The 19,713-nt window shown below is 41.8% G+C and overlaps 1 long non-coding RNA gene across 1 annotated transcript in view; it reads right to left on the reverse strand.

Moving 5' to 3' along the window:
- Positions 1-14,154: 14,154 nt before the first annotated feature.
- Positions 14,155-19,713, reverse strand: part of LOC116668334 — a 39,191-nt gene continuing 33,632 nt past the window's right edge. The window contains exon 3 of the long non-coding RNA XR_004325493.1: positions 14,155-15,628. This is a non-coding gene — a long non-coding RNA (uncharacterized LOC116668334). The remainder of the gene's footprint in view (positions 15,629-19,713) is intronic.

Raw genomic sequence — 19,713 nt, forward strand, 5'->3', positions numbered from 1 at the left:
TAGATTCCCAGGGCCTAGAACAGTGCCCGGCACATCTCAGTGCCGCATCAATGTGAATGAGTGAACCAAAGGCTGAGACGAGCCAAACGCCTCACCCACTGTGTTCCTGGGGAGGTATCCAGACTTTATTCTCTTCTGTCTGCTCTGTTCAGATTTGAAGATGAGGCTGTCCAAATAGTATTAAGAACAACACACTGACAAAGAAAAGGGGAGAGCAGCTCACCCCCCTGAGAACCATGCTGTGTCCACAAGTGTGACCTAAATAAGGCCATTTAACTCTCCCACTAATTTTCTCACCCCCATTTTGCAGACAAAGAATCAAGGCCCAGAGAAGTTAAGGAACTTGCCCTAAGCTACTCAGCCAGGAAGACATGGAAGCTAGATATGAATTAAGGTCCTAAAACCCACTCTCTTTCCATTATATTAAGACTTGGTGGCAACTGCTGTATAAGAGAAATGAGCTAGAGAAAGACTAGTGCCCTATGATTTCACTTATATGTGGAATCTAAATAACAAAACAAATGAATAAACAAGACAGAACTAAACTCCTAGATACAGAGAACAGATTGGTGGCTGTCGGAGGGGTAGGAGGTTGGGGTGGAAAGGACAAAGGGGTCAGTTGTATGGTGGAGGATGCTAACTGGACTCACTGTGGTGGTCACTTTGTAGTGTGTACTAAGACTGAATTATGTTGTACACCTGAAACTAATACAATGTTATATACCAGTTGTAACTCAAAAAAAATGTTCGAAAAAAAAAAGACATAAGTGAGCTCTTTAACTCCTTTAAATAAGCTTAAAACCCCAAGCCCTCGACAAGGTAAGTATAAATAATTGCCATGAAAATTGTCCTTAACAAAACTGTTTCAAAACTCTGGTGGACAGCACTCAGCACTAATTCTTGTTCTTGTGTTCATGGATTGGCTGAGGTTTGGCTGATCCAGGCTGAGCTCTGCTGGGCGTGGCTCCAAGCCGTGGGTTGGGTTAGGTCTGCTCCAGGCATCTTGCATTATGCTGGTACCAGCGGGTCTCCCAGGGCATGTCTTTCCCTTGGTGATGGCAGAAGCTCAGAGAGGAAGAGTGGAAATGCATCCTACATAAGGTGCGGCTTGGTAGGGATGCATTGTTCCCTTCTGAACAATTCCACTAGCTGAAGCCAATCACATGCCACCTAAGCCCAGCGCCAATGGGGTGGGAAGTGCACACCATCAGAGGATAATGGCAGAGACAAATGGCAAAGGTTGTTGATCCTGAGAGGAGTGAACAATGGGGGGTAACGATGCCATCGACCATAGACAGGGATGTGCGTGTGGAATGTAGGTGATGGGCAGGCACTGTGCCCTGTGCTTTACCTATATTGTGTCATTGAAGGCTCACAGCAATCTCATGAGGTAAGATTATTGTTATCTGTATCTTTCAAGGAGAAAATTTAGGTTCAAATTGGGTAGTTGCTCGAAGTCTCATAGAAGTAAATGACTTAGCAGGCACACCCACCCAGGTCTGTTTGGCAAACAAAGCCCATAGTCTTAGCCTTCATTCAGCTCGACTGAGAGAACTAGCAGCTGTGATGGGAAGGGAGCTGCCAGTAAGTTTTGAAAAACTGTGGTTGATAAGGAAAGGACCAGAAGACTAGACACACACGAACAGATGCAATTTGAAGAAGTGGGAGAAAGGGGGCTCCTGGGACTGTATACAAGCTTGAGTTTCGTTTTGTGTCAAGGATGGATGCCTTATTTTAAAAAACAAAAAACAAAAAACAACTAAATCAAAAACTCTAGGGAAAAAACCACCATTCTGTGTCTGGGCTAATAAATCAGATTGGACACTAGCAGCCCGAATGGTAATGGTCAGTCACCCCTTCTGTTTTGAGTCTTGGTTTTCTTCTCTTGTGGCCTCTGGTGCTCTTAATGGCTGACTGCCTTAATTCTGAACTTGCCCATACCCTGGACCTTTGATTTGGGTCCCTCAGGGATGGCTTGAGGGCTGCGTGCACAAAGCCCATGTGGGTTCCTGCTGGTCAGCCACACCACCTTGTACTTGGCTCCTAGACAAAGCCAGGTACCTGTCCCCTGCTCTCCATACCAACCTGGCACGCTGTCAGGATTCTCCTAAGTCCTATACCCCGAGGAGGCATGCTTTCCTGGAACATCCTAGAATAAATTTAGAACAAGTGGCTTGTGGGCATTTCTAAAGGTGATCCGTGGGGACAGCGTGAGCTCAGTAAGGATGAACATGGTCTAGTAAATCTGATCTCCTTTGCTAAAAAACTGGCCCAGCAGATCAAGGGAGGGTCATGAGGGTAGCATCCAGATTCCAGGGGCTGGACAAAGTCTATCATGATCTTTTTCAGAAAGATTGGGAAACACAGGTTGATTTAGGACAAGTAGATTAGTTCCTCGCTGGTTAAAAAATGATGCTGTCATTAATTAGATGTGCTGATTAATGACAGCTTGAGGGAGGCTGCTGGTGTTAAACAATAGAGCTCTGTCCTCAGCCCGATCCTGTCGCTCCCGCCTCCTTGCCCTTGTCTTTCTCTGAACAACTGGGATGAAGATATAGGAGCCTGGTTTATGATATTGGTGAGTACCCTAAACCAAGGGAGAGTAGCTTATACAAAAATAAAAGGGTCAAAGGGTCAAATTAAAAATGGCACTAACATATCTAGCCCTTCTCTAGAGAATGATCCTATTTAAGTCTCTAGACAACTCTGTGTGGCAGGTATGACCAATTATCCTCACTTCAGATGAGGCTCAGGGCTTAAATAAATTCCCTAAGATCACTCAACATTGTACCGCAGGGATCCCAGGTTTAAATCCTGGTTTTTCCAATTCCAAATGCAACACTCTTTAAAATGGGGTCAAAATAAACAAGAAAAAATTAATAGAGGCATATTTTCAAAAATACACAAACACAGGTTGGGAGAGAGACCGGAGGCACCAACTGCCTCGGGATGTCTCACAGTGTTACTCCCTGGTCCTGGGCTCTGTGATGGCCGCCTGGCTCTCTGACAGAGCTGGTATTCTCCTCCCAGCCTGGCCTTCTCCTGGCCATGGTAAGCTCATCCTGCTGGAACAGAAGACCGGGAATGTGAACTTGGCCCCTGACTCTCATAAAGCTTCCAACTCCTGATCTGATTCAGGGATACCCATGGCATGATGGAAAAGATGTGAGCTTAGGCGTTTTGCTAATTAGTTGTGTGCCCTTGGGAAAGTAAACTAAACCTCTCCCAGCCTCAGTTTCTTTTTCTGTAAAAGGAGAGACTGATGGTGCGAATCTTAGAGGATTACATGAGATGATGCCTGTAAAACACTTGAGGCAGCACCTGCCTCCTAGAGGGTCCTAATACATCCCAGCTCATCTTCAGAGTTAGGAAATCTCGGGCTGCTGCACAATTATGACCATGATTGTCTGAGGATGGTCACTGCGCTCTCATCCTTTCTGGATCGAAGTGCTAGCTTCAGTAATCCAGAAGATGTGGGTGGATGCTGATTCTTCTGGAGAATGCCCGCGTGTGATCAGCCACGTTTGCTTTGCCATGCCTCATGGGGACTTTCTCATATTACAAGAAGTGTGAACTTAGACTTTTTAGAGTCATCCAGCCAGGCAGGCAAATGCAATGAATAACCTGTCTTTTTGTCTCCTTTCCTTTCCTTTCTGGGAGGTGTGGTAGACGAGACGGGGGGAAGGTGCAGAAAGCGTGGGGAGCCAGTGCCTTTGTGAAGCTCTTTCTCAGTGTTGCATTTTGTCTTTTCTGAGTCCCTTTGTCTTCTGGGTGATACAAGGAAGCTGCCATTTGCCTAGAATTTAATACTTTCCTCTATTTGCTTTAATCCTCACCAGGACCAGGTGTTTCTTTTGGATTTTGAAGTTTCTGTCAATAGAAGTTTACTCATTTAGCACCATAAAACCCTAGTTAAACAAGACACATGATTTTAGAGATCATAAAAGAAAAAACAAATTAAGCATTTTCAAAGAAATATATTTTAAGCTATATTCAAATACCAAGCACTTACCCCAGACAAGAACTAAATTCTTCTGGATTAATAGATTGTAAAGCTGAGTAATTTATTTTGTACAACAGTAGATATTAATTTACCAAATGCTTCCCATGGTAAGGATTCTATCCAGAATGTGGTGGTGAGGCTAGCGAAACGTAGTGGTCAGAACCTACATACCCTCATCTTAGTTATCTCATGTTGATTTCTAACAATGGGCACTATACAAACTCCTCATCTCCTGAATTTATATTAATGGGCATTAAACCTTGGGGTCAGTCCTCTAGCTTAGCACTCAGACTTTACCTTTCTGTTAATCACTTGGTCACCTCTCTGATTACCAACCATCACAAAACCAGAGCACATGTCTCACATACATTAGCATCCACTAATTTCCTTCACTGTTCCTACAATCAACAATCCCTTCTGCACATGCTAGCTAGTTCCACCTATTTCTCTCCACTTTCTAATTCATCTCTCTGAGTTTCACCATAATATTAAATTTCTTTTCCTTCTTTTAAAAACTTCATTGAGGTATAACTTACATACCATCAAATTTGCCCATTTTAAGTGTACAAATTCAATGATTTTTAGTGAACGAACAGAGTTATGCAACCATCACCATAATCCAATATAAGAGCAATTCGGTCACCCCAATAAGATCTCTCAGCCCATTGTTCCTAGCCCCACCCTCAGGCAACCACTAATCTACTTTCTGTTTCTCAGATTTGCCCTTTCTGAATATTTCATAGAAATTGAATCATATAACAAGTGGTCTTGTCTGTCTTGTTTCACTTAGCATCTGAGAGTCCTTTGTGTTGTAGCATATATGAGTACTTTGTTCCTTTTTGTTGCTGTATAGTATTCCATTGTGTGGATATATACCACCTTTTGTTTATCCACAACCAGTTGATGGACATTCGGATTGTTTCCACTTTTTGACTGCTGTGAATAATGTTGCTGTGAACATTGATTGGCATACAAGTCTGTGTGGACATATGCTTTTGTTTCTTTGGGGTAAATACTTAGGTGTGGAATTGATGGGCACAACGCTTTTTAATAGCATTTTTAATAGCATCATGATTGGCAATATACAGATATACTAAGTTTTGGGAACAATTTACAGATTCAGTTGAACCTTTGGTTCAAACGTATGAACATGTATCTAATTTAGTTGTAAAATTTTCATCAAAGTATGGTGTTTTATTACATCTCTGAACTGGCATTGCCCCTTCTACCATCTTGAATATGTGAAGAATTATGTATTTACTCAGTTGAAATTGATTAATATTAACCTTAAAAATTATGCTCTAAATAGTTCATTGCAGGAACACAGGGAAAGACCACTGAATTTGGAATCAGAAAAACTTGGATTTGATTCCTGTCTCTGTCACTTACTGAAGTCTTTGGACAAAACTATTCAATATCTCTGGGATTAAGTTTCCTCCTTGACAATAAGGGATGATGGTGTTTACCCTGCCACCACACAGCAGCATTGTTCACGTAACCCGTAAAAATCTGGAGCCAAGTGGTTCAGTCTCAAAATGGTATCATACGGAAGAAGCATAGTTCAATAGCCAAAGGTAGTTACAAAGGAATTCTGTTCTTTTCTTATGTCTCCTGATGGAAAGTAAAGCAAATCTAAGCACCCCACACACAGGAAATCCCTTTTCTGCTAATTTTCTCCTCTTTTTCACACCCTCCCTTCTTTCATTATGTAAATTAACTTAGCTTCTCTCCCAGGAAGAGGGAATTCTCCCTGGATAGAGGAAGGGAATCAGGTTGGCAACGTCAGGGCTTTTCCTGGATGGATGAAGGAGGAATCTGAGTATGAAGTCTTTTCACGTGTGTTATGAAGTATAACACACAATGAAAATGTCCCGTATTATTGTGATCGTCGTAGTCGTCAACATCATCAATAGTATAAGGTGGCAGAATAGCTATGCCTGTACCACAAACAAATCATTTACCTGCTAAAACACTACCAGGTCCAGAGTATTGCATGTTATCCATTTTAGACAAATAACCCACCCTATCTTTTGACATTTCTGAAATAAGGATGTGTCTTTGGACAAGTAATAATTTTAATCACTGTTAGCCACTTCCCCCCATTTTAATGTCTCTGAAATCCTACTGCCAGGGATGTCTGAGATAAAACATGGACTATTGACTTCACCCACGTTTGGCTCCAAGTCTGTAATGACGGGGGAGGAGGGTGGCCCGGTAGCCACATGGGCAAGGCCGTGTGAGCAGCTTGCCCTCAGGAGAGGGAAGGAGTCTAGCATGGGGTCAGGCCCACGGCCGGGTGCTCTTGGAGTTTTGATAATATACCAAGTGAAAGGGAGGTTCAGGAGTCTCTTTCCACCTCACTGTGTGGCACACTCCCACCTCCGGATTCCTTACGCGGCCACAGGATTCCTCACAAACCAGTTTCAGTATGAGGCAGCCTCTCTGGAAAATATACACCACGTCTGAAGTCAGGCCTTGTATCTCTGGGCCATTCATTCACTCCTAACTAGCTACCCAAGGGCCCCTTAGAGGGACAGCGATTGGAGTTGAATGTAACAATTTCCACCGGTGCCAAGGGAGGGTGTATCACCCTGCCTGCCGGCTAGCGGCGCCAGGGCTGTAAGATAATGTTAGGACAAGAAGTTCAGAAGCACAGGAAATGAAAACAATACAGTGGCCTGGGATGGAGCTCAGGACAGAAACGACCTCAGAGCAGCCAGGGTCTGTTTGTAAAAGCATAGGTTGTTCAAGCAAAAAAAATAATGGGCAGAAACCTACAGCTGCCGTTCCCAGGAAGCAACTTGCCAGGAGGAGGGGAGGAGGTGTCCCGAGACTCCTCCCCTGTGACAGGGCCTGTGGCCCGGAGAGCGGAGCTGTCAGTGCAGGGGCTGTGGTCCGGCTGAGGCCCCAGCAGGGCCAGGTTTCCGGACTCTAAGTAAATAAAAGACAGTTAAAATGTATAAGGGCTCGCCTTTCAGAAATGTATTTCTCTCTTCCTTGCTTCCTCTTACGGTCTGTTGGTTTAGCACAGACTCTGACCAGTTTTTGCTTTCGGCCTGCTGGTCACCTGGTCAGGGAGTCCGAGTATCTGGAAAGGGCTTCGAGTTGGGACCTCTGGTTTACTGTTGCATCGCTCTAGGTTGGTCTAACTCCTGGGGTGGGGAGGGGGTCTCTGAGTGAGCTGACCTGGGACTTCCCTGGTTTTAGAAGGGACTAAATGTAGGTATGTAGAGAAGTCAGTCAGTGTTGTGGAATGAGCTGCTGTAAGGATAAACAGAGCGTAAGTGGCCAAGAGATGTTGACCAGGGGAGGGTCTTTGTGGGCCTCAGGAGCCACGTCTGAGAGGGACCTGGGGAAATGGGGCTGCTCAGGCCTACCAGCCATTGACTGGTTGGGTTCCAGGTGGTGAGCTGGATGGCTTAGGGTAGTTTGGGCAGGACAAGTGACAGGTAAGAGAGCGGAGTGGGGAAAGATCAAGGATTGCAGTAGCATCCACAGCAGTGGATAGAATGGGGAGGAAGCTCACACTCCAGAAATCCTTTCATTTCATACAAGGGAACAAGAGGCACCCTCCACTTCTAAAGAGAGGTCCGTCATGGGTGGGAGACTTGCCGAGAGACCTGGTTAAAAGTCCTAGCCCATTCCAAGCAGTGGAGACTGGTCTAGAGGCAGGACTTTCAATCACCAACTCCATCTTCTGCTTACTCTAAGCCAAGAAATCAGAAGTAGGAGAAGCCTGTCTCTGTGAAGAAATTCCAGCTCCAAAAAATTTCTTCCCTGCATATGAGGTAGTCACTTTCCAGATCGGCAGCAAAGCCTCAGAGACTGAGGTGCCCCGATACAAAGCTCCAGGAACATTCAGGAGAACTGGAGGGAGGATTGTGGAAGGGTCTCTGAAAGTTCCAGGTGTAGCAGGACAACCAGGCATGTTCTTAGGATCACACAACATTAGAGGTAAAGGAGACTCTAGGGTTTACTCAAAAAAGATTCACAATGGTTTACAAAATTGGGGGCAAACAATAAAAAATCAACAGGATTCTTCCAAAGAAAGCATACAGGTGGTCACTTGGCACATGAAAAGATGCTCAGCATCACTAATCATCAGTGAGATGCCAATCAAGACCACAGTGAGATTTCATCTCACACCTGTCAGAATGGCCATCATCAAAAAGACCACAAATAACAAGTGTTGGTGAGGATGTGGAGAAAAGGGAACCCTAATGTAATGTAAGTGGAAATGTGAATTGGTATAGCTACTATGCAAAACAGTAAGGAGGTTCCTCAAAAAATTAAAAATTGAACCACCATGTGATCCAGCAATTCCACTCCTGGGTATTTATCTGAAGAGGAATGAAAACAGTGATTCAGAAAGATATATGCACTCCTGTGCTCACTGCAGCATTATTTACAATAGTCAAGATATGCAAGCAACCCAAGTACCCACTGATGGATGAATAGATGAAGAAGATGTGACACATAAATATAGTGGAATATTATTTAGCCATAAAAGGAATGGAATCTTGCCATCTGTGACAACATGAACGGATCTAGAGAGTATTAGGCTAAGTGAAATAAATCAAACAGAGAAAGACAAACAGAATCTAAAAAACAAAACAAATGATTAAACATAATGAAATAGAAGCAGGGTTATAGATACAAAGAACAAACAGGGGAGAGGGGTAGGGGAGGAAAGAAATAGGTGAGGGAGATTAAGAGGTACAAAATAAATGAGTCATGGGTGTGAAATTTAGTTTGGGGAATATAGTCAATTACTGGTATAGCTCAAGTGGTAGAGCACATGCTTAGCAGGTACAAGGTCCTGGGTTCAGTCCCCAGTACCTCCTCTATAAATAAGTAAACCTAATTACCTCCCCTCCCCAAAAAATAAAATTAAGAAAATTTAAAAAAGTATGTAATATCTTTGTATGGTGACATATTGTAACTAGACTTATCATGATCAGTTTGCAATATACAGAAATATCAAATCACTATGTAGTATAACATAGTGGTGTAGGTCAGTTATACTTCAAAAACCAAAAAACAGAGAAAAAGAGGTCAGGTTTGTGGTTACTAGAGGTGAGGGCACGGTAGGGGGAATTGGATGAAGGCAGTCAAAAGTAGAAACTTCCAATTACAAGATAAATAAATACTATGGATGTAATGTACAATACAATAAACATAATTAACACTGATGTATGTTATATATGAAAGTTGTTAAGAGAGTAAATCCTAAGAGTTCTCATCACAAGAAAAATGTTTTTCTTTCTTTAATTTTGTTTCTATAGGAAATGATGGATGTTCACTAAACTTGCTGTAGTAACTATTCCGTGAAGTTTATAAGTCAAATCATTATGCTGTACACCTAAACTTATACAGAGCTGTGTGTCAGTTATATCTCAATAAAACCAGAAGAAAAAAATCAACAGCGTTCAAATAAAAGTCCGTATTTCAGGGCCCTCTTAAAAAATCAGATGACTGGTGACACAAATGTCACATTCCTCTAGTAGTTGAGTTGAGTTCCTGTCATTGAAGAGGAGTTCCTCACTTCAGGAGGTACCTGTGCCCACAAATCTCTACAGTCCCCACCACTCCCTATTGCCTTCTGGACACTTTCCTTACACTCATTTCCTTCATTTACACTTGCTGCTCGGTTCTAGAATCCTTGCTGCGGACCAACAGTTCCTTTATCTATAAGGAAACTGAGGTCCCCAGAGGGAAAATGTCTTGCCTAAGATGAGGTAAATTGGTAAATACTGGAGCTAGGACTTAAACCCAGGACCTTCAAACCCAGCCCAACATCTTGTCTCCACATCTGGACGAGAGACTGCTATGAAACCGTGGTCTCCTGACTCCAGTCCAGTGTGCTTTCTGTCATTGTCCTTGGGCTGCCACAAGGACTCAGGGAAACAGGAACTGGAAAGGGAATGTGAGGGTGATGGTGGTGGTGGGAAGGGTGCAACTGAAAATTTTTTAACAGTGAGAGACTATGACTTAGGACTCAGGGAGAGGAAAAAAATTTCCCCAAACACAAAGATCAAGGAAGTAAGTTGTGGAAGAGAAAGAGGAAAGAAATTCAGGCTGCCCCAGCATTTACTGTCAGAAATACTAAAATCCCCCAGAGTTGAGAACCTAATTATTACCGAAAGCCTTGCCTAGTTTACAGTCTGAAGACTGTCAAAATTGAGAAACTTTAGAAATTGTGTATAGTTTTTGGATGAAAGATAAAAACTAACTAGGAAGGTGTAAGGGGAAGTTCTGTTTTTGAAGTGGACACTGAGATGGAATAAATACTCTTACAAAAATAAGACTGATACAGGCATACTGCTTCGAAACTTAAAAAGCAATTTTATTTGCACTATCTTAAGTATCATGAAAGGCTTATAATTGTTTTATGGCCAAAGGGGTCTCTCCTCCCAACTTCTTGCCCCTCTGATGGAATCCCATGATCTTGGATAGAGATGCTTAAACTCCAGGAGGGTGCTATAAATATCTCAGACCAGATGTCCGGGAGAACATACATGTTGCTTGAAAAGTGGTTTTATTTGCACAAGGTTGCTGCTTTTTTTGTTTCCAGCAACTGTGTGTGTGTGTGTGTGGCCAGGAAAGGAGTCTTTACTTTGACTGGTTAGTCCAGCAAGTCTTGACTGAGTTCTAAACTGCACGTGGGCAGGGTGCGGCTGCTGGGCGGGTAGCGAAGGGTAAGAGCCATGTGGTTGCTGCGCTCACAGAGCTGACTTGGTCCTTCTGTGTGCTGTGATCACTAAGGCTGGGTACGGTATGACATTGCATCAATTTCCCATAGCCTTCTGCACCCCCGAGTATTACTCTTGTAATGCTGGCCTGACACGGGGTCCTTCTATACATGTCCCTCCAAGATTGCCACGCTGAGTGCCACATCTTACCATCAGCCAGGACTTGAATTTACATAGCATGCAGAAGATATTTTAAAACATCCTCCCTCTAGGCACCTGTTTTCATACAAAGTCAGCTTTGGGTGGGTCCTCAGGAGATTATTTCTCTTCTGTGTTTTTTTCTTTGCCTATTGCTGGCCAGGATCTCCTGGGTGAGGCCCAACCGAGGTGGTAACTGAAAATTGTTGTCATGGCCCTAATGTTGAAGGCAATGGCTCCTGGCCACTGAGTTTTGTGCATTTATCATTCCCCATTATGTTTGTGGTAGGTTTTAAAAATAGTGCTTTTTTTCTTTTCCTAGTTTACTTAATTTTTCTTAGTATGATAGATGTTGAATTTTATTGAATGATTTTCTGCATCTATTAAGATGATCATGAGGTTTTTTTTTTTGATCTGCTATGTCGTCAATTTATGCTATTGTATTGTCTTTTTTGTTATTTATTGGTGGATCCAGTTTGCTAATGTTCTGCTGAGGTTTTCGTATCCATGTTCATGAGTAAATTTGTCTTGTAGTTTTCCTTTCCAAACTGTCCTTGGTTGTTGATATGAATTATGCCAACCATAAAACAGAAGGAGTTACCTGTTTTGCTGTTCTGTGGAAGAATTTATTTAAGACTGGACTGCTGTGTTTATTTTGTGGGAAAATATTTTTATCCATGGAATTTAATTTTTAAATTTTTCATAAAATCATGGGGTTTTTTTCTCTTCTTGATAACATTTTGGTACTTTATGTTTTCTAAAAATGTTTCCTTTTTACTTGTTAACAATTGGAGTATGAATCTATTTATAATATCTTATCTTTTTAATATCTGCAACAAATACAGTTTACTTTTTCACTCATAATATGATTTTTTAAATGATTGCTTTTTCTTTTTTGATCTGTATTGCCAGAGGATTGTCAACTTTGATTATACTTTTCAAAGTATCTGATTTGTTGATCCTCAGTGCTACTGTTAATACTTATTTATTTTTCCTTTTTTTAATATCATAGTTTCCATTTATGTATGTATGTATTTATTTACTTACTTATTTTGAACTATAGTTGATTTACAATACTGTGTTAGTTTTAGGTGTACAGAAAAGTGATTCAGTTATTTTTTCAGATTATATTCCATCGGGGGTTATTATAAGATATTGAATATAGTTCCCTGTGCTGTACAGTAAATCCTTGTTGTTTATCTGTTTTATATATAATAGCTTGTATCTGTTAATCCCAAACTCCTAATTAATCTCCCTCCTCCCCCTTTGGTAACCATAAATTTGTTTTCTATGTCTGTTCTTTATCTTAATATTATTTCCTCTTTTGTGGTGTGGGTTTATTTCTAGTCTGCCCCCACACTGACAGTGTTGGTCTGCAAGGTCTAAGATCTACAAAGGGGACTCCCTGTGCTTCCTTTCTTGGATGAGACCTAGCTTTTGACTTCTTACTGTCAAAACAAAAGTTCTATGACACCAGCCCCCAAGAGCAAAGTGGATTATTACTCACCTAAATTCTTCTTTTTACTTTATTTCTGGCCTCTGAGGAGTCCTCTTCTTACCAGCTCAGTGATATATTTATAAAGGTAAATCTGTAAATATTTTATTACACATGTTAGCCATTTGCAGGAGGAGGGTTGCCCTGGGTGTCTAGTCTGCTCTGCTGATAGAAACAGAAGTCATTCTGGTTTACTGTCTCCCTCTTTGCTTCCCGGGTCTCCTATGTCTTTTGCCCCAGGTTTCTGCTTCCAATTTCAGGGTCTCCATTTTATCCTCTGGTCTTGTGTATCTTCTACGGTGGCTTCATGTACCTCAGATTGTACCTCTGATTGTACCTCTGAACAGTCAATTACCTGTTTATTGCTATATGGATGGTCCTTCATAGGTAATGAGTGAGGGGTCCCTAACAGATGTTATTATGTGCACATTGTCTCTGTTTCTTCATTCTGGAAAGGCAGGGGAGTAGAATTTGGCGAGAGGGGAGGATTAAGAGGAGAGGGGAGGGTGAGCAAACTCCTCTCTCTCTGCTCTGAGAAGTTTTGGGTGCTGCTGCTACTACTACTACTACACACACACACACACACACACACACACACACACACACACATACACAAACACACACGAGCGACCTGTCCTAGACCAGGCGAATAGGGCAAGCTTTTCCCTGATGAGACAAAAGTAGTCAGAGGCTGTTCTTTTTTTCCCAATTAATCTGTTCAATAACAACAAAAATATTTTCTCTATACACATACATATATAATTTTTCATAAATGTGAGCATATCCTACAGTCTTTTTTTCCCCTGTGTCATTTTGTGCCTGATTCTCCTCTCCTGAGCTTTCTTATCTCTCCTTGTTCATCAACCATGGACCTCAGCCTCCACCAAGTAACACGTTAGAGCCCAGGATGTAGTCTTCCAGATTTTTCTCCATGAACATGTAATCATACAAATGAAGATTTGTGCGATTCATACAAATGAAGATTTGACATTATTTGCTCTACAAGAATAGATTCACATTATACACTCTTGTGTTTTGTTTTTTCAATAATGCTTCATGGAAATCCTTCTAAGCCAACTGATCCAGCTCTCACTCATTCCTTTAGTGGTTATGAAAATCTCCCTTTGTGTGGCTATACATAATTTATTGGACCATTCCTCTACTGAGGGGCATTATTTCCAGGTTTGTCACTACAAACAAGGCTACGACAAATATCCTTGTAAACTTGTGCTTTGTGCTGGTGGTTTTATGTTTGTGGGATAGATTCCCAGCAGTGGAATTGAAAGGTAGAAGGGTGTGTGATATTTATTAAATTTTAATAAGCCTTGTCAGATTATTCCCCAAAAGGCTGTCACAATTTACATTTCTATCAGTGGTGTATGGGAGTACCCTCTTCACAGCATCCTGTAGTTTTTATTCCAGCCCGTAGTCACTTGATGTTTTCAAGTTAAAAATCTTTATATAATGGGAGTAAAGTGATATCTCATTGTTGCATACATTTGCATTTCCCTAACCATAATTAATCTACATAATTTTGCTATTTGGATTGGCTTTTTTTCTTAATTGTCTATTTACTATCTTTTGTGTACTTTTCTGAGTTGTCCCTTTTTTGGGTGCCAATTTGTAAATGCTCTTTTTGTGTTATAAATGCTAATTTTGGTCTGTCATGTATATTATATTTTATCCCAAATTATTATTTCCTTACTAATTTTATTTATGGTGCTTTTTGGCTTACAAATGTATAAAAATGTTTACATAGTTAAATGTATTTATCTTTCATTTTCAAGCTTCTTCTGGTTTCCAATCTCAGTCTGAAAGGTATTTGGAAGCCTTGGGATTACAAGTCATAGCAAACAGGCCCCAGAGCCAGTGAGTGAGAGATACTTACACTGAGATCCCAACCGGGAGACCGGAAAATGCGGTGAAGGAGCTTTGCTCTATAATTGGGTAGAATCAGTTCTGACAATGGTGAATGAATCTGCTTCAGGCAAATGGACCCTCCAGTGAGAACTGACCAAAGAGTGATGACATTACACATGAGACCTGTACTACATCCTGGAGGACAACGGATGTCACTACCAAATGACCTGGAGCGCAGCAGGAGACTTGAAGAAGAATGACAAGGAAGTGCTTTTCCCTTCCCTAGAAATAGGGTAGGAGTTGAGAGCACCGAGTTCAAGTGCAGATGAGGAAATTAAAGCTCAGAGAGATGATAAGACTGCTCCACGGTCACACAGCTTGTTCAACGGCAGAGATGGAATTTAAATCATATCTTTTAACCCGAAGACCTGTGCTTTCCCCAGATTTCACAGACACAACTCTTGTGGAATTTTGGTCGTAATCATGACAGTATCCTTGAAAGCTTACTACGTGCTATAGGCACTGTTCTAAGCACTTTGCATGTCATAGCATATTTCACCGTCACAAAAGTCTAGTAGATTGGAGCTGGTATTTTCTCTATTTTTTAAAGGAGGGAACTGAGGCATAGAGAAATTAAATATCTCATCCAAGGTTACAAGGTCAAAGTAGTAGAGCTTTGATTTAAGCTCTAAAAACCTATACTACTACCCTTATGCTTCACGGCCTTCTGATGTAAGTTCTCTGCCTCTCTTATTTTGCTTTCTATCCTTTGTAAGATACATTTATTGGTTAATATATTTATTATATTTGCTTGCCTTTTCTCCACTGTGTTATTTTTAAGTTTGTTTTTCTGCCACTACAGCGAGTTTGGCTGAATAAAGTTCATTTGGGGAGGGAATTGTCCCATGGCCAGGCCTCAGTTATTGATGGAATGATTGACCTTATGAAATGTGTTTGCTGATGTTCTGGATTACAAAAACAGACCAAATGCAGAGGGAGAGTTGCCGAGGGGGCACAAAGTAAAGACAGGAAGGCTTCCTGGAGTTTGCTGTCCATCTCCACACTGGGCTTGCTGGGCTCCCGGAAGTTCTCCCAGACCCTTCTGGTTGATCCTGGATTAAGCAGAGTCAGTCGGGGTACTGATCATGAGCTGTGCTGGCTCTTGGTCAAGAATAAGGAGAAAAATCTAAAATAAAAACCAATGTAGACTGAGGCTTTCCCATTCTCTGTTGGCATGCTCACATTGTTGAAGAGATTTGGGAATTCTTTTCTTCTAGGACAGTCAACAAAGATTTTTTAAGCATTTACTGTGCACAGAGCATGATGGCAGGCCTTGTTAAGGATCCGTAAGTGCATTAGTCTTCGTCTGTGATCAATATCCTAGGGGAAGCAGATACATATTAACTTTGACACAAATTAATTTTGTTAAGTGTCCCACTAGAGGGAAGATCAAAATACAAAGGGAATGTAGGAGAGGTGAATTTTCAATGGGAGTTATGAGAAAGCCATCTTGGTGAGATGGATTAATAAAAATAAAACATCACATTTGAACAGGCAGATTCATGAGAGTTGAGGGAAGAGAATAGGGGGTAATAATTTTACTCAGGAGTCAGGAAACCTGGGTTCTAGCCCCATCTCTATAATCCTTATCAGCTGTGTGAACTTAGGAAGTCAATCTGAGACTCTGGTTTTTCACCTGCAATGTGGGGAAATTAAAAAGTAGCTATCCAAAATATACAAACTTCCAGTTTTACAATAAATAAATCCTGGGGATGTAATGTACAGGATGGTGGCGACAGTTAATAATACTGTATTGTATATTTGTAAGTTGCTAAGAGAATAAGTCTTAAAAGTTCTCATCATAAAAAAAACATTCGTAACTATGTGAGGTGATGGATGTTAATGAAAATTATTGTGGTGATCATTTTACAATATATACATATATCAAGTCATTATCATCTTAATGTTTTATGTCAATTATAGCTCAATAAAACTGGGGAGAAAAAGTACCTACCTCAGGTTTTTTGGGAGGATTTTTGCTCAGTATCTGGCACATTGGAGGTTCTCAGTAAACACTGAAAGTGTGTGTGTGCACATGTGTGCTTGCATGTGTGAGCGTGTGTTTGAGCACATGTGCGTGTGTGGCCTGGGAGAGTGCTTGCTGGTGGCCAGGAGGGCGGGGAGCAGAGTGCTGGGAGGGCTATGAGTGACTGTGGGTGTGGGTGTGTGTGTAGGGTTGAAAAAGTTGGGGGAGGAAGATGTAGTGGGAGGTGAGACTAGAAAGTTAAGTAAGAATCAAGGAGTGAAAATTTTAGATTTGACTCTGCTGGAAACGGAACCAACAGTGTTTTTCATCAGATGATAGAAAGTGCTGGCAGGTCCTGGAAGAAATGACCAGCGCCTGTGCTTGTAGACTCACATATTTACCCAGTCTCTCTTCCATGTGGCAGGTTGTACCCTGAAGTTGTCCCCCAAACCACGCTCCCCCCTCCTTTAAAGTCTTTCTTTCCCCTGTGTTTTGAGGCCTGGAGGACAAAGGTGATTTGAGCTTTTGAAAAAAAATTTAAAAATGTATATTTCACCCAGTTACATCCTCCAAACCAGCTCTTCCTTCATTTCCTCACACGTGCTCGAAAAAATAATGGGGTTTGGGGGAGGGCTTTATAAGGTTAGCAGAAGACGTCAAGCTACACGAAACTTGATTCACTTCCATGGAACCATCTTTTCTTCCCTGGTACAATGCCCTGTAAAATTGTAAAGAAGGTATAGGAGCTACTGAGTCAATCCCAGAGGAGCCTTCTTGCTGCCAACCCATTCCTTAGAAGATGGACTCCTGAGGGCAGGTTTAGGGAATTGAAGTCCAAATCTGCAGAGTTGACAAAGTGTCCTGCCCTGGCCTGCCAAGTTCAAGGTGAACTTGTGTGAACTTTTTTGGTAACAGTTTGTCTGAAGCCGCTGCCTTTGTGCAATGCAGTTCCAACTTAGGGCAATACTGAATCCAGGGTTCTAGGGAAATATACCAGGCCAGCGCATTTATTTGGCCTTTGGAGCTTAATTGCCAACGTTAAATCAATGACACCAGCAATCTCTTCTGATCAAAAATCTTTGAAGACCTCAATCTGGCACCACTCTATTGCTGTTTTTCAGAAGAAAGTCTAAGAATTGAGCCTATCATGGGAGTTAAGATTTTGAGTCAATGATTAATGGCACAATGGCGTGTGTTTTCTCTCTGAATTAACCCAGGTGACCCGTGGCATTTGCACCTTGTGTTAACCATTAGACACATAAGTCAGCCCTGTATGTATTTGGGCAGTGGATTGCTCAGGGCCATCACTGCACTTTGCAGGAGAGAACCCCGTGATCAGTGGGCCTTTACCAGGAGAGCAGGGCTTGGGGGCTGCCTTCTGTCCTCTGGCTTGAGGAGGAAGTTCTGTTGGCTTCTGGTTGCTCCCTGACTGGGGCTTGTCACAGCGGGGCCTCCTTTCAGTGCTTCATATAAAAGTCCCTTTGATGGGGCAGCCTGCTGGACATCGTGGACCAAGTCTAGACCCAGCAGAGGCCGTCTCGTGCTTCTGAGAAAATCAGGCATCGTTCTTTAAACGTGTCTGCTCAAATGTTAGTATTTTTTCCTCTTCAAACTCTTTCCATAATTAATGGGGAAAGAGGTTATCTTGCCAAGTTATTAGTTTTAGGTAAAGTCAGCCTGAATTTGAGCAAGAAAGTACAAACTCTGATGATCAGTTTCTCTGGAACTCTTTTTCCTGCCGGAAACGGTGTGAGCAGTTGGGGAGGAGGGATGGGCATGTTTAACTCATAGTCCTCTGACTTTGGAAAGGTTCACCTTCATATTATTTGTCCCCTTAATAAGAACTGAGTGGCGGAGGGGAGCAAAGAGAGAGAGAGCTGGGGAGTTAGGATTTAGTTTAAGGGGATTTTCTTTTATTTAATTGCTTCAATTTAAGGGTTGAGATTTAATTTATTTTTTTGAGATTCAAATTACATTAAATAAAGATATGGCTTTTTATGTTTATTGAAAGCATTAATTAGTTAATTAAAACTGAAATGTATTTGACATGTGATGCTGTGTACATTTAAGATGTATAACGTGTTGTTTTGATACATTTATATATTGTAATATGATTGCCATCATAGACATAGTTAGCACCTCTATTACACCATTACCATTTCTTTTTTGTGGTGGGAAGTAATTAAAATCTAGTCTCAGCCAGCTTGATGATTATAACACAATATTGTTGTCTATATTCACTATACGTTACATCTCCAGGACTTATTTATCTACTGGTTGCAAGTGTGCATCCTACACATTTCCCCCATAGCCCCATCCTCCAGCCAAGAAAGCAGGAATTGAGAAGGCTGGAGAATGGTAGTGTAAAGTCTCCTAATGTAAAGGGTTCCCTCACCTATATCTTCTCTGAAGGGAAGTCCACTTGTTTCTCAAAGCCCAGCTCACATGGCACCCGCTCTGTTTGTCCCAACCCTTCCAGCCAGGAATCTATCCTCTTCTAAAATTCCTGCCACACTTCATTTGAAGCTTCTTTTAAACAGTGTTTTTCTGTTGCTGTTATTCATACCCATCTCTGAAGTTTTTATGTTTTTGTATTTCTGCAGTATCCGACGTGGGTTTTGCACAAAGGTGCATATGTACCTGGAGGTATGTATTCAAAAAATATTTATGGTGTAAACAAAAGGATGATCCCAAAATTCTGAGGAAAAAAAAGAAAAGAAAAGAATAAGATAGAGTGGTTAGATGAAGATACAGGAAAAAGACAAATCTTAGAAGACATCGCAGGTATCTTCTGGCCACAGAGTCACACCCTGTGGCTGCAGAGAACATAGGAATGCTCTTACCCAGGCCGGGGGAAGGGAGAGGTGCAAACAGCAAGGTCCCATGGGAGCCGGGGGGTAGGGCGGAGCCGGAGTTGGGGTGTCCTCTGCCCCTGGGGCTCTCAGTTCTGCAAGGTCCGTTCTCAATGGCCAGTGTCCTCTTGCTCTTCCTATCCTATATGCTCTGGGCTCTTCAAAGTCACATTTTCTAAGTGTGTTGATCCTGAATCTGAAATTCCAATTTGTCCACAATTTCTTCTGAAAACCTACCAAGAAGCTTCTGGACCTTATTGTGGGCTAAGTGCCTGCTGTTTCCTAAGTGCATCCCTCCTTTTTAAGCTCAGACCACCGTATGTCGGGGCAGGGGGCAAAGGGGACAATTTATATGTTTGTTTTGTATCCATCACCAGATTCTCACATCCAGTTGCCTATTTAACATCTTCCTGTGGATGTCTGCTAGGCCGCTTACTCTTCATGTGTTCAAAACCAAACTTTCTCTCTCTCTTTTTATTTTTTAAGACTGGAACCACTCAGACTGCGTTCTCTCCCCTTTACTCTCCCAAAGGAAGAGAAGAATGAAAAACATAACCCTTGACCTTGCCCTGTGCCAACCTTCTTCT

The sequence above is a fragment of the Camelus ferus genome, chromosome 2 (assembly GCF_009834535.1).
Source record: "Camelus ferus isolate YT-003-E chromosome 2, BCGSAC_Cfer_1.0, whole genome shotgun sequence".
Lineage (NCBI taxonomy): Eukaryota > Metazoa > Chordata > Mammalia > Artiodactyla > Camelidae > Camelus > Camelus ferus.